This window comes from Hydra vulgaris, chromosome 11 (genome assembly GCF_038396675.1).
Source record: "Hydra vulgaris chromosome 11, alternate assembly HydraT2T_AEP".
NCBI lineage: Eukaryota > Metazoa > Cnidaria > Hydrozoa > Anthoathecata > Hydridae > Hydra > Hydra vulgaris.
Window position 1 is genome coordinate 48,887,501 of NC_088930.1, and position 12,934 is coordinate 48,900,434.

Sequence of the window (12,934 nt, forward strand, 5' to 3'; positions counted from 1 at the left end):
TAGCATATATATATATATATATATATATATATATATATATATATATATATATATATATATATATATATATATATATATATATATATATATATATATATATATATATATATATATATATATATATATATATATATATGTATATATGTATATATATATATATATATATATATATATATGTATATATATTTATATATATATATATATATATATATATATATATATATATATATATATATATATATATATATGTATATGTATATGTATATACAAATTATTACCATAATTGACAAAAAATATTACAATAATTGACAAAAAAACTTGTTTTTTACACTAGAAAATGGTTTTTATTCCTCGTTTTCAATATATAAGCTCAAATTTAGCAAACATACATGCACTGCATACAATTTACTCATTGTGCATATGTTTTCAGTATTTGGTTGCACCACCCTTGGCTTTTATAAGCGCTACAATTCTTTTCGGCATACTTGCATTGTATTTCGAAATTAACTGTGTGATATCCGGATTGTGATATCATACATGATTAATGCGTTCGATTAGGTCACGTTTGTTAGAGGTGGTGACCTCGTTTACTCTATCTTTCAGATTGTGCCATATCCCTTCAATTGGGTTCATATCAGGACTACTTGCCGGCCAGGGCAACACTTTCATACCGATGTCAACAAAGTAACCCTTGATAATGTTTGTTGTATGGCAGGGTGCCCCATCTTGCATGTAAATGCAGTTCCCATCAGGAAACCAGTCCTCTAGTTGAGGAATCAGCCAACTCTCATCACTTTCTTGTACTGTTTCAATATCACACTTTAAACCATGACTTTAGTCGGATGTTTGACCTTCTGCGCCAGACACTATGTAAGTAACTCTTCTCCTGGTCTTCGTCTTACATAGCGGCAATCGTTGTCCAATAATTCCAGTGTTGATTCATCTGAAAAACGTACCTTAAACACACACATATACAGTGAGTTATACAGACTACTTTTATAGGCTAACAACTGTTACAATTATTCTCAATCTAGTAATTTAAATTTCTAGTTAAGTTAAATTTCATTTAATTTGTTTGTCGCTAATCAAATTTAAAAATTATTTTGTTGGACAGTATGGAAGTACAATTAGACAACTCACCATTTTCCATTCCTCCGCTGTTCACGTGGCAAATTGTTTGGCCCATAATAATCTTTTCTTCATCATTGCAGCGGTCAGTTTCGTTTTCTTTCTTGGTCAGTATGCCCTCAAACCAGCTTCAATTAATTTTCTTCGCACTGTGCTGCTTCTCATCTAAACACAAAAATGTTCATTTCAACCATCAATCTGCGTGATGTCATCATGCAGTTAGATTTAGAGAGTCTCGCCAAAGCTCGATCATTGTTGTGATGATATCTGCTTTCTTCCGCAATTTCCTTTACGTTTTGGAGTACCAGGTTATCCATGCGGCATGTTCTCTTTTATGCTTGACGATGCTCTGAGTTGCCCCACATTTCAAAGCTATCTGACATTGAGTAAGCTCTGTATTCTCCAAGAGAACTTTAATCTGACCCCTTTTACGGGGAGATAAATTTTCTTTTTTCCCCATTGGCACTAAAGTAAATTAATAAAACAATTAAACACTGAAGACTATTTCTATTTTTTACATGAAGGTAATGGTCTGGTTTCAGGACCTCAAATCAATTCATTTCTGGTAGCCTAACTTCTTGCAAAATAATTCCTGCCAAATTGCAAATAATTGAAAAATTGAATATTCATAACTAAGAACATTACTAACGTATTTTTTAAATTTTCAAAGTACAAATCTGATATGCACGGACTAAAATCTCACAATAATGCCCCAGGTATGATATTAATTATAATACTTATTTACTATAATGCATTTTAATGACAAAAAGTACAAGTAAAGTTTAATTTAAAAATTTTTCTCAATTATCGTAATAATTTGAATAGTACTGTATATATATATTTGGGCGCCCAAATACGGTCGACGCTGTCGAAAATGGTGTTGAATAGCCCCTGGTTATTTATCTGTTATTAATAATAAATGCTTCCACTCATATAAGTTAGTTTTATAGGTTTCTTTATTCATTATATATATTAAATATAGTTTTAACAATAAAATGAGAAATGCGTTGAATAAATTTAACATTGCAAATATGCGATTTTAGTTGGAATGTTTTTTTAAATGCTGTGGAATGTTTTAAATGCTGTGGAATGTTTTTTTAAATGCAATGTGATAAGGAAAAAGAGAAAATTCTCAAAATATTAAAATAAAGTATGGCACAGGCACATCCTTTTATAAATGTTAAACGTTTACAATAATTTCATTCTTATTAAATAAATGTTTAATACAATACACATGTATTTTTTATTTATCGTATACATAGTTCTATGGGAACATTATTATAACCAATTAGATCTAGATACCGAATATCTCTTGCACACATTTGTGTGTGCAATGGAATCATTTAGTTCAGTTTTATCTTGTGATGAAATTTTTTCTTTGTTTGATGATAGGCCTATTCCAGAAAAAAATTCCAGCCGTACTTGAAAGACTTTTAGTCCTATCATTTTTATGTCTAATGCAGGTCATGTGAGCCTTAGTGCCGTCACGAGGTTTCTACTTTAAAAGTGATTTACGCTTTACACATTTAACATGTGACGCAAACATGCCGTCGACTTCAACTTTTTGAAAATTAGGCCAAATATCACTTGCTCCAAAATTTTTATTAAAAGTTGTTCTAGTTGATTTTGAAATTAATAGTTTTTCTATGTCTCGTTTGTCCAAACGCAAAGAATTCATATTGAAAATTAATTTTTGAAACAAAAATTGCAGTTTACCGCGGTAACCGTCCCCACGTCTTTTTTTAAATAATTATTTTTAAAACAAAACATTGGATGAGTTATTTTAACGATAATGTTCTGCGAAACCAGGGTTCAGCTGCTAGCTTTCCTTGTTCTACAGACCTATTTGAGTAGATTTCTCTAAGAAACCATGCTTCTATGCTTTGAACACCTGCTAATTGTAACATTAGGGAGGACAATGCAATCTCTGGAAAGTGCTTACAATAAGAACTTGTTTAAAGAAAGTGAAGGTGGAAACTTAAGAGGTCTAGGTAGGTTTCATAATTTAATTATTGCTCCAGTAATTTTCCCCATATTGACTTTAGATAATGTAGTGTCACCTGTTTTGTATACTATGTTAGGAGTTGTGTTAAAACTGAATAAGTTATTGTTGAAGGAGTGTTGTATTACGATGACATAACCTTTATGCGTTACATTCCAAACTATTTATTAACGAATTTTCTCCAAACAACTGTTTGGAGAAAATTCGTTAATAAATATTTTGGGATGTAACGCATAAAAGTTACGTCAATATAAAACTTTGTAGTGCTCTTAATCATGAAGCAATTAAAAATAGATTTCTATGTGTGTTTAGTGTTTTTAAGTTACAACCTATTCTTTTTAAGAAAAAGTTTCATTCTAATGCCAAAATCACTGAACTTAATCAATACATAAATTTATTATTATATACTATTGAGTTTCATGCTTGCGTTCAAAAATAAAGTATCACGTGAAAAATCCATGAACTCTTTTTTAATGTGCCACAATTTGTCAAGTTCCATAAAACTATTGCGTTGCTGAGTGAAGAGGAGAGAGAGTGTTTGCATAATAGCGAAAATAAGGAATTAAGACAGTTGCATTCAGTAAAAAATCAGGAGCGGAAGCTGCATCTTGTTTTAAAATGCTTTGATTTGCTCTGCAAAGCTGATAGGAATCTTCAAATTGTAAATTTTGTTTTACTACTATTATACATTTTGTTATTATCGTTCCTGCTATTATTAGGATATTTTACATTATTATTATTTATTTATTATTAATTTCATAAAATTGACACGACGTCATCACAATATTCATGATTAAGCAAGGTAAACTTAGCTGTTCGGAACTATCCGATATTTGAGTGATCAAAATGAAACTATTCAAAGACTTATAAAAAGAATTAAATTACTAGAATCGAAAAAAGAAATCGAAAATAGTTCAGCTACATTTTGGTCAAATCTTTATAACAAAAATTTGCAGAATAAGCTATTGTTGTAAACTCAAATACCAAAACTATATTATCTGAACAGGAAGAGAAAAAAAAACGTGAAATGAACATTATCGTTTTTGGAATTCCAGAATCAAATAATTTAAATGAACTTGAAAAAAACAACGAAGATAAAAAAAAAAATTGACCAGGTATTTGAGGAAATTGGTAAGGCAATGAAAAACCTATTAAAATAATAAGATTAAAAAATAAAAAAGACTCAAAAACTCCTCCGCCCATTATTGCTGTACTTCCTGAAGTCTCCGAACGCTATAAAGTTTTACTTGCCATTAGGGAATACACAAAAGCATAAAATATACAAATCTCTTCATTAATCCAGATATGACACTCGCTGAAAGGCAAATCGATTCTCAACTTAAAAAAGAAAGAATTAAAAAAACCAAATACTATTAGAAAATGAACCAAACTCACCTTTTCAATGGTGCATTAGGCGCAACGAAGTCATCAAACTCAATTTTAATAAACAAAAAATATAAAAAAAAAACTATAAAAAATTAGATTAATTTTCAAACCATTAAAAAAATTACTGAAATTAAATCCGTCAAAGCAATATACACAAACATCATCTCCCTATTAAATAAACGCCATGAGCTCAAACAAATTGTAAATAATCTAAAATCCGAAATTATTTTTTAACAGAAACTCTGCCATAAAATAAAAAAATTGAAGTTAATGATGTCGAGTTTTTTATTGAAAATTACTTACTACATACAATTCACGAAGAGGTTTACTAATATTTATGCATAGCAAGTTCAAGTCATCTCTAATAAACTTAGACATATTTCCATCTGAGTTGCTTAGTTGTGAAATTACAACGAAAACTTCTAAGATAATATTAAGTTTATATTACAGATCACCAAATAGTAACAATGATAGCATTAACTACATAAATCAACACATTGGCAAACTTTAAAACAAATATCCAAATATTCTTATTATGGGAGATTTTAACTACCCAGATATCACCGGGAAAAATCCAAAGTAACTATTACGAATTCCTCTAAATCAATTAAATTTACTGAAAATATTCGCGATTCTTTTTTAACTTAACATATTTCAAAAGCAGCACACATCAGACAAAATCAAAATCTTTCTACAGTTTGCCTCTTATTTACTTCTGATGAAAACATGATTTTCTTTTTAACTCATCTAGCATTGATGAGTTAAAAAGAAAATGATAGTTGATGATAACTCATTGGCAAAAGTTATCATCAACTAATCTACTGTACTGTGTCGATTAAATTTAATAATAATATACCGCCATACCATACAAAACATTTATTCACAAAAGGGATCTATGTCAAATTTAATGAAGACCTTGCAAATATTAAACTCTTTCCAACATCCAACTCAGACCAACCATGGAGTATCTTTTTGAATAAACTTAAAACTAGTGTCGACAATAATATACCAAAACCTAACTTTAGAAATATTAAACGCTCAAAATGGATTAACTTTCAAATAATCAAAGAACTTAAACTTAAACGAGAGAAATATCGTCAAAATATATTCAGCAGAAATAAAGAAACATGTAATGAGTACTGCATTTCACGAAACAAAACACATCGTGGAGAAAAGCAATTATTGAATTATAAAAACTGGTTAGAGACATAGAACAAAATCCAAAAGCATTTTACTCGTATGTCAAATCAGAAAAAAAAAACAAATAAGCATTTCCTGACATCCAATACAAAAATGTTGTTGCAACTGCTGATCTAGATAAAGCTCATCTACTCAATAGCTTATTTGCTAATACTTTTTGAAACAAAAAAAAACAGCAATACCACCATTTGACCTAACATATAAAAAATGTAAATTCACTAACAAACAATATTGATCTAATTCCAGAAATTATCGAAACATACCTCAAAGGTCTGGGCTCATCTAAATCACCAGGCCCTGATGCATTACACCCAATAATACTTAAGAAAACTTGCTTTCAAATGTCTAAATATCTATCTATTATTTATAACAAAGTCCTTGAGAGTGGATCATTACCCTAAATATAAAAAGACGCAACAATTACACCCATATTCAAAAAAGGAGACAGATCAAAAGCATTTAATTGTAGACCTTTCAGTATAACTTGTACTTCAATAAAAATCTTTGAAAAAATTATAAAAAATCATAATATGACACACCTGATTAGCAATAACTTATTAAGTCCACATCAATATGGATTTCGCCCAGATCATTCCTGCTTAAATAACTTTTTAACTGTAATTAATTATTGGACATCATCACTTGATAATAGTATTCCCATTAATAACATTTTTCTCGATTTTGAAAAAACCTTTGACAAAGTTTCACATAAATTTCTTATTTCTAAACTTATAGTTTATGGTATAAATGGATCAATACTATATTGGATTAAAAACTTTTTGAAAAACCGTAGACAAAGATTTGTTGTTAATGGTAATTACTCAAACTGGGTACTCTTTAAAAGTGGAGTTCCTAAGACTCCGTCCTTTCAGCATTATTTTTTATTATATATGTCAACGATATCCCGAAGTAATCAAATCAAAAGCTGCTCTTTCCGCTGACGATACCAGAATCTTCCGTTCTATTGAAAATACTCAATCTGCGCAAGAATTACAAAATGACATTGACGCTCTTGTTACATGGTCTCAAAAATAGGGAATGAAATTTAACATTGATAAATGTTCTGTAATGGACTTAGGACACAACAACAAATCCCATACTTATAGTATTTATGATCTTGAAAAAAATATGAGTAAACATTAAACCCACAAATTGCGAACGAGATTTAGGTGTTCACGTAGATTCAAACTTATTATTTTCCAAACACACAACTATTCAAGTCAACAAAGCCACACAAATAATAGGAATAATAAAAAGAACATTTATATCATATCCAGAATTATTATCCTTCAAAAAACTATTTTAAAAGCTAATAAGTATATCTTGAGAAATCTTATTTTTTTCTTGTAAAAATTGACATTTTTGATTTTCAAAAAGTTTTAAAATAATGAACTAACTTTAAAATCTTTAACTAAATATGGGCCTAACACACTAAAGACGATTTGCGGAGTTTTTTTATAAATGAAGTAAAAAAAAAGTTTATGAGGTTTCTATGTGACTTTTTGAATAATTTTCAAAAAATTGGAAGCCATTTGATTAAAAAACAAACAAACTATTTTTATGACTTTATCTCGAATGTTAAAATGTAAATGTTATACAATTTTGTATTTATTTGTCGCTTGACGTTTAAAATTTTTTTTTTTAGTTTTATAGTTAATAAAATATATTTCATAAAAATAGTATTTATTAGTAGATATAAATATATATTAAAACAGTTTGAAAAAATGTTTACAAATATCTTAACTTGCAACATGTGACTGGCTAAACATCAGTGTTGTCTGTGTTTAACCGAGAAATGCATTCAGATCATTTTATGAAGTAAGTTTATGTTTGTTCTACATTATTGTGTTATTTGGATATTTAAACACACTAAATATTACTTTTTATTTTATTCGGCTGAGGTAAGCAGGCTTTGTAGAAAAATGCTTGAAAGTTTTTGACGTTTCAAGTTTTATCTTTTTATTATTAGATCTTCATAATTGTTTATATTAATTATTTTTACTTTCATATTTTTATTTTTTTTCTGCTTTATTTTTTCTGCTATTCATGAATTTCAAAGTTATGTTCATTAAATTTTAAAATTGTTTAGATTGTATTCCGCATTTATATTTTTTGTATACTTGTATTGTAACTTCATTAAATATTTATATGAAGGATAAATTTTTTACTTGGTTACATATTATTAACTCTTTATTGAGTTATTATTAAGTTGATAAACAAAATTATTATTGGTTACAACAGTTTTATTATTGAAAGACCTCCAGGAATGTAAAGATTGGTACTACTGTGAATAAAACAGCTACAAAAAAGTATTTTAGGAATTATAATTTGTATATTCAAACAACTATTTGAATATGTTACATTATATAAGTAATGAACTGAAGTGTTCACAAATTTTCTATTTGTACAGATTTAAATGTTTTATATTAGTAGTTTTTCATACAAATGTTTGTGTATATCTTAAAAAACAATTATATTTATATTTTGCATGTTCAAAAACAAAAACAATTTCTTTTTCAAAGTTGATAAACATCTGGTACAAGGAATCGGATATACTTTGTATGAGGTTATGGTAATCTGATACAAGGTATCTGACTCTTAAAAACCTTGATATTTATGTTAATCTTATCTAAGTAAAGCCATGATCCAAGCAGAGATGCGCAGTCCCAAAAGGACTCCGGATTTGTATGTCACAAAAAGATTACTTCAAGTATTGTGAATTTCAAAATAGGTATCACAGATGTAATGACTTGCGAGGCTGCTCAGTTTTATGGCTTTTTATTTAAAAATTTGTGCTAGCAAACATCAAAAAGAATTTACAAGCAACAAATTTTTTGGTTTTACAAGCAACAAATTTTATTTCTGAAAATCCTTTTGCAATTTGATTATACCTCGATTTATTTAATTTGAACAAATTATATTTTTTCAAATTAATTAATATATTTTTTTAGACTTGGATTTTATTCATATTATTTCAAGATATTTTTATATAACCTTCGTAAAAATGATAAGAAAATTATATTCAAAATATGAAGATAATTTATTTCTATTAGTTTTTATAACTATTACCTGTTATAAAAATATCAATAAGATGACATCTTTCTTAATGTTATGTGTTTTTTTTTTTGATAAATGAAAGTCTAAATGTATACGTAGTTCTATTGGTTTAAGGTTAAGTTATTATATTGGTTTAAGAATAAATTGTTCTATTGGTTTAAGATTAAGTTATGGTTAGCTATTTAAACCACGGCATATCTAAAGCTAGGTTGTTCAACAAGCTATGCAAATTACATTGTGTGTAGATTTATGAAATAAAATTTACAAATTGAATGAAAATAGAAAATGTATGATAAATTAATTTTATTCCTGTTTTTTAGATATTGGCAGGCTGTACCTAATGACTTACTTTCCTGCAACGAAATCAAACGAACCTTCAACTACAAACCAATTTAAAATAACTTTTATAGCATTTTCTAAGAAGAATTTTACCTTTATTTTATTTACTAATTAGATTACTTATATTTCATAATTTCTTTAAATTATTTTTGGAGGTTTACAAAGTTTTAAGTTTAGTTTTGGTGTTTTACAAAATTTTAAGTATAAAAAATTATTTAAAATATAGATTTTTAGTTTCCTAAAAATTAATTTTTATTCAGAAGTACAATTATAATTGGAGTGTCCATTTTTTGTAATTTTTTTTCTGAAAATATCAATTCGATATTATGTTTCAGTATGAAAGTATAATCTCAAGATATAATTTAAAAAACGGATGAGGTAGCTAAGCATACGCTTTGTTTTCTTATAAATAAAATTTAAGTTGAGCGCAATGTCTGTACACCGATATAATTTAAGTTGAACGCATGTCTGTTCACCGATAGAAACCACTCGCAAAAAATTGATATTGATTGCTCTATTAAAATTTTACTGTTATTTTTATATAGTTTCCACTTACATGACTGTAAGTGTGAAAACACGCGCAAACTGGCAATAGGGAGAACAAAAATTAACTCCGTGTATACATTAACTTTAAATGAATTCAAAATTCCGTCGAACTTATCGTTTTATGAACTATGCAATACAAAATATAACATGAAATTAAATTATAAAAATGTTTCAATATATACGATATTTTTCTGCCTCCTTAAGGTAAAATTTGCCTGAACTCAATTATATCTGTCTATGCCGTATACGGCTTAGGCAAAAATAATATCCAATAATATCGCGTATCCAATAATTAATATATTTTTGAATGTACGAATTTTGAACTTTACCATCAATGCATGGCTTGAAATTTGATTGAAAATGAAGATTTTGGAATGAAAACGTCAAATGTCACAAACGATTTTTTTTTTCAGAAAAGCATACAAACTATTGATGCTTTTCAAAATTACCTTTTTTTTTGACAGTCAATTTGAAGGACATAATTCTTAAAGAAACATTTAACAACAGTCATTACATAGACTTATATATAGGCAACCCAAAAATAACATAAATCCAATTTGCAATTAAATAAAAGTGGACATTTGAGATTTTCATTCCTAGGTCTTCAAATGTTTTGAAAATAATTGATATTGTTTTGTTAATTCAAAACATAACAGCAGTGTTTTACCAATTCGAACAAAACATAACAGCAGTGTTTTACCAATTCGAACAAAACATAACGGCAGTGTTTTACCAATTCGAACAAAACATAACAGCAGTGTTTTACCAATTCGAACAAAACATAACAGCAGTGTTTTACCAATTCGAAGCAAAAGCAGCAACATTTATTTGTTTGTTTTTTCACAAATATATATATGAAAAAACAGGAAAAAATATATATATATTTTCTGTGTTAACTGAAAAATGACCAAAATTAATTAAATCAGGATCTTATTTGCTGAGATGTTAAACTAAGAAATATTCGGTATTTATGTGAAAAAAAAATTGCTCGAGGATTCAAAACTGCTTCATGACAGTCAAAGAAAAAATATTGTGAAAAATGTTGATACAGCTTATACTAAAGTAGGGGAATGTCGGGTAGCCCCGGACATTTAAGGAGAAAATAGATTGTACGCATGCAGGGTAAGATGGGGTTAAATGGCAAACGTTTTAAAAGTTATTGCAAAACTATCAGTAACAAAGCAATAAAACTTTGAAGCAATAATACTTTGTCAGAATTTAAATGAATCATAATGATTAATTGCTTACGCGAATTTTTAGTTTGCAAGTAGAAAAATTTGAAATTAAAATTAAAAGTTCAAATTTTTTTTCATATGATCACGTGACCGGGGCAAGTTGACTTATTATGCGGTTTCTGCCTCCGTTTTTATAAAATTTAAAAAAATGCAAATAACTCTAACTAAAGTAACACGAGCTAAACCCGCATCGCAAAAAAATATTCATAAATAAGTTACACGCTAAAGACACCATCCAATATAAAAAACCTAAACCGAGGTGTTTTTTTCAAACGCTAAAGTAAACTTATGCGTTTAAAATTGCGTGAATGATATCAAAAAAGATTGGAGTTTTAAAATATAAGATGTAAATATAGTTATGTTTTCACCCATTTTAAGCCACCTTGCCCCATTCGCCATCTTGCCCCGTTTTTCCCTACTAACAGAAAACAAAGAGTCAAAAGACTTTTTTAAAAGTATAAACATTTATTTTTTGAATTAAAAACAAAAAAATAATTGTTGTGGTACCTTAAGGTACTTTATACAATTAGACCACTATTTTATTAAAAATGGATATATTAGGTTTTTCGATGAATTAAATAAAAATGTAGGTTAAAGAAAGACAGAATTAGGAAATTTTTTTTTTTTTAATGGAATTTAGTAATCTGGTTTTGGTCCCGAAAAGGGGCTAAAATCGTTTACACATTTATTTAACACAGCGAAACTATTAAAAATTGAAACTTGTACAGTTGTTTTATAACATTGTAAACTACAACCTGTGCCAATTTCATATTCAAAACATCAAAACTTTTAAAGTTATAGTCATTTTTATAAGAGTTAGTAATTTTTACAATATTACTCGCTTATTCAAAATTTCATAAACATAAGTCTGAGTAAGCAAGACTCATCAATGAGGGTAATTTTGTAGCTCTACAAGTAACAAACATTTGTGGAAAATTTCAAGGAGTTTCATAAAGTATTATTGAAGACATTACATAAATGGTATAACCAAAACAACCAAATTCTGTACTGTGAATAAACAGTTTTGAAAATTCATATAATATTTATCAATGTAAAATAAAGTAAAACTAATTCAATGGGATCCTGAATTATAGGATTGAGCTCCTTCAATGTCTTTGTTTTTGTCTATATATCCCTTCCTTAGGCCCCCTTTTACTTTTCTTATTCTTTTTAAAGTATCAAATGATTGTTAATGGTGAATTAAAGCTCTATGATTGTCGATCTTTAATGCATTTTTTTCAAAAAAAATATCATGTGGAATATTCAAACAATTAAAGACATTCCGAAGACCATTAATACCATAATTGAAACTTATGATGGCAGAACATACACCAATTGTAAGTGCTTATCTGCTGCAATAAGTGGATTTGGGACAGCGTGTCCAAATAATTCCATTTAAGCACTCATTAACATTTTGCATTTGGCCATGGAGGCATTTTTATAGCAATGAGTCTTGACTTAATTCCTGAAAAATAGGTTTCAGTTCATCTCTTATAGCCAAAGGTAGAGTCAATTTTGACTTGTATATTTTATTCCCAGTAAGCTTTTCTGATTGCCATTTACATCATTTGTCAACTACTTTTGGACAAAACATGTGCCGCTGCCTTTCCAGTGCATCTTGAGAACAATAAAATAAAACAGCACCAATTGCTTTTTTCATTGGATAAACTGCAGTATTTTGACGAATGGCTATTCCAAAATAGTTTTGTAATAGATTAATGGCTTTTTCTGTTAAACGTCCTTTCACAAACATTTTTATTTCTATCTGACAACAATCGCACTTTGCATTTTTGCTTCACTTTGCGTAACCGTGAGCTAAGCCTTTTTTGGACATGTCCAACAATTCTAATTTATTATTTTTGAATTCAACTCCATATGGCTTTGCTTCAACTACACATTTAAATGAACTAGAATCACCATCACCAATGTAATTGTTATACTTTACGTTGTATTTTGATATAGAACAGTTGAACAAATGAATTGCACCTTCAGATTCCTATATCACAATCATGATCAGAAAACTAAGTATCATATTCTTTTG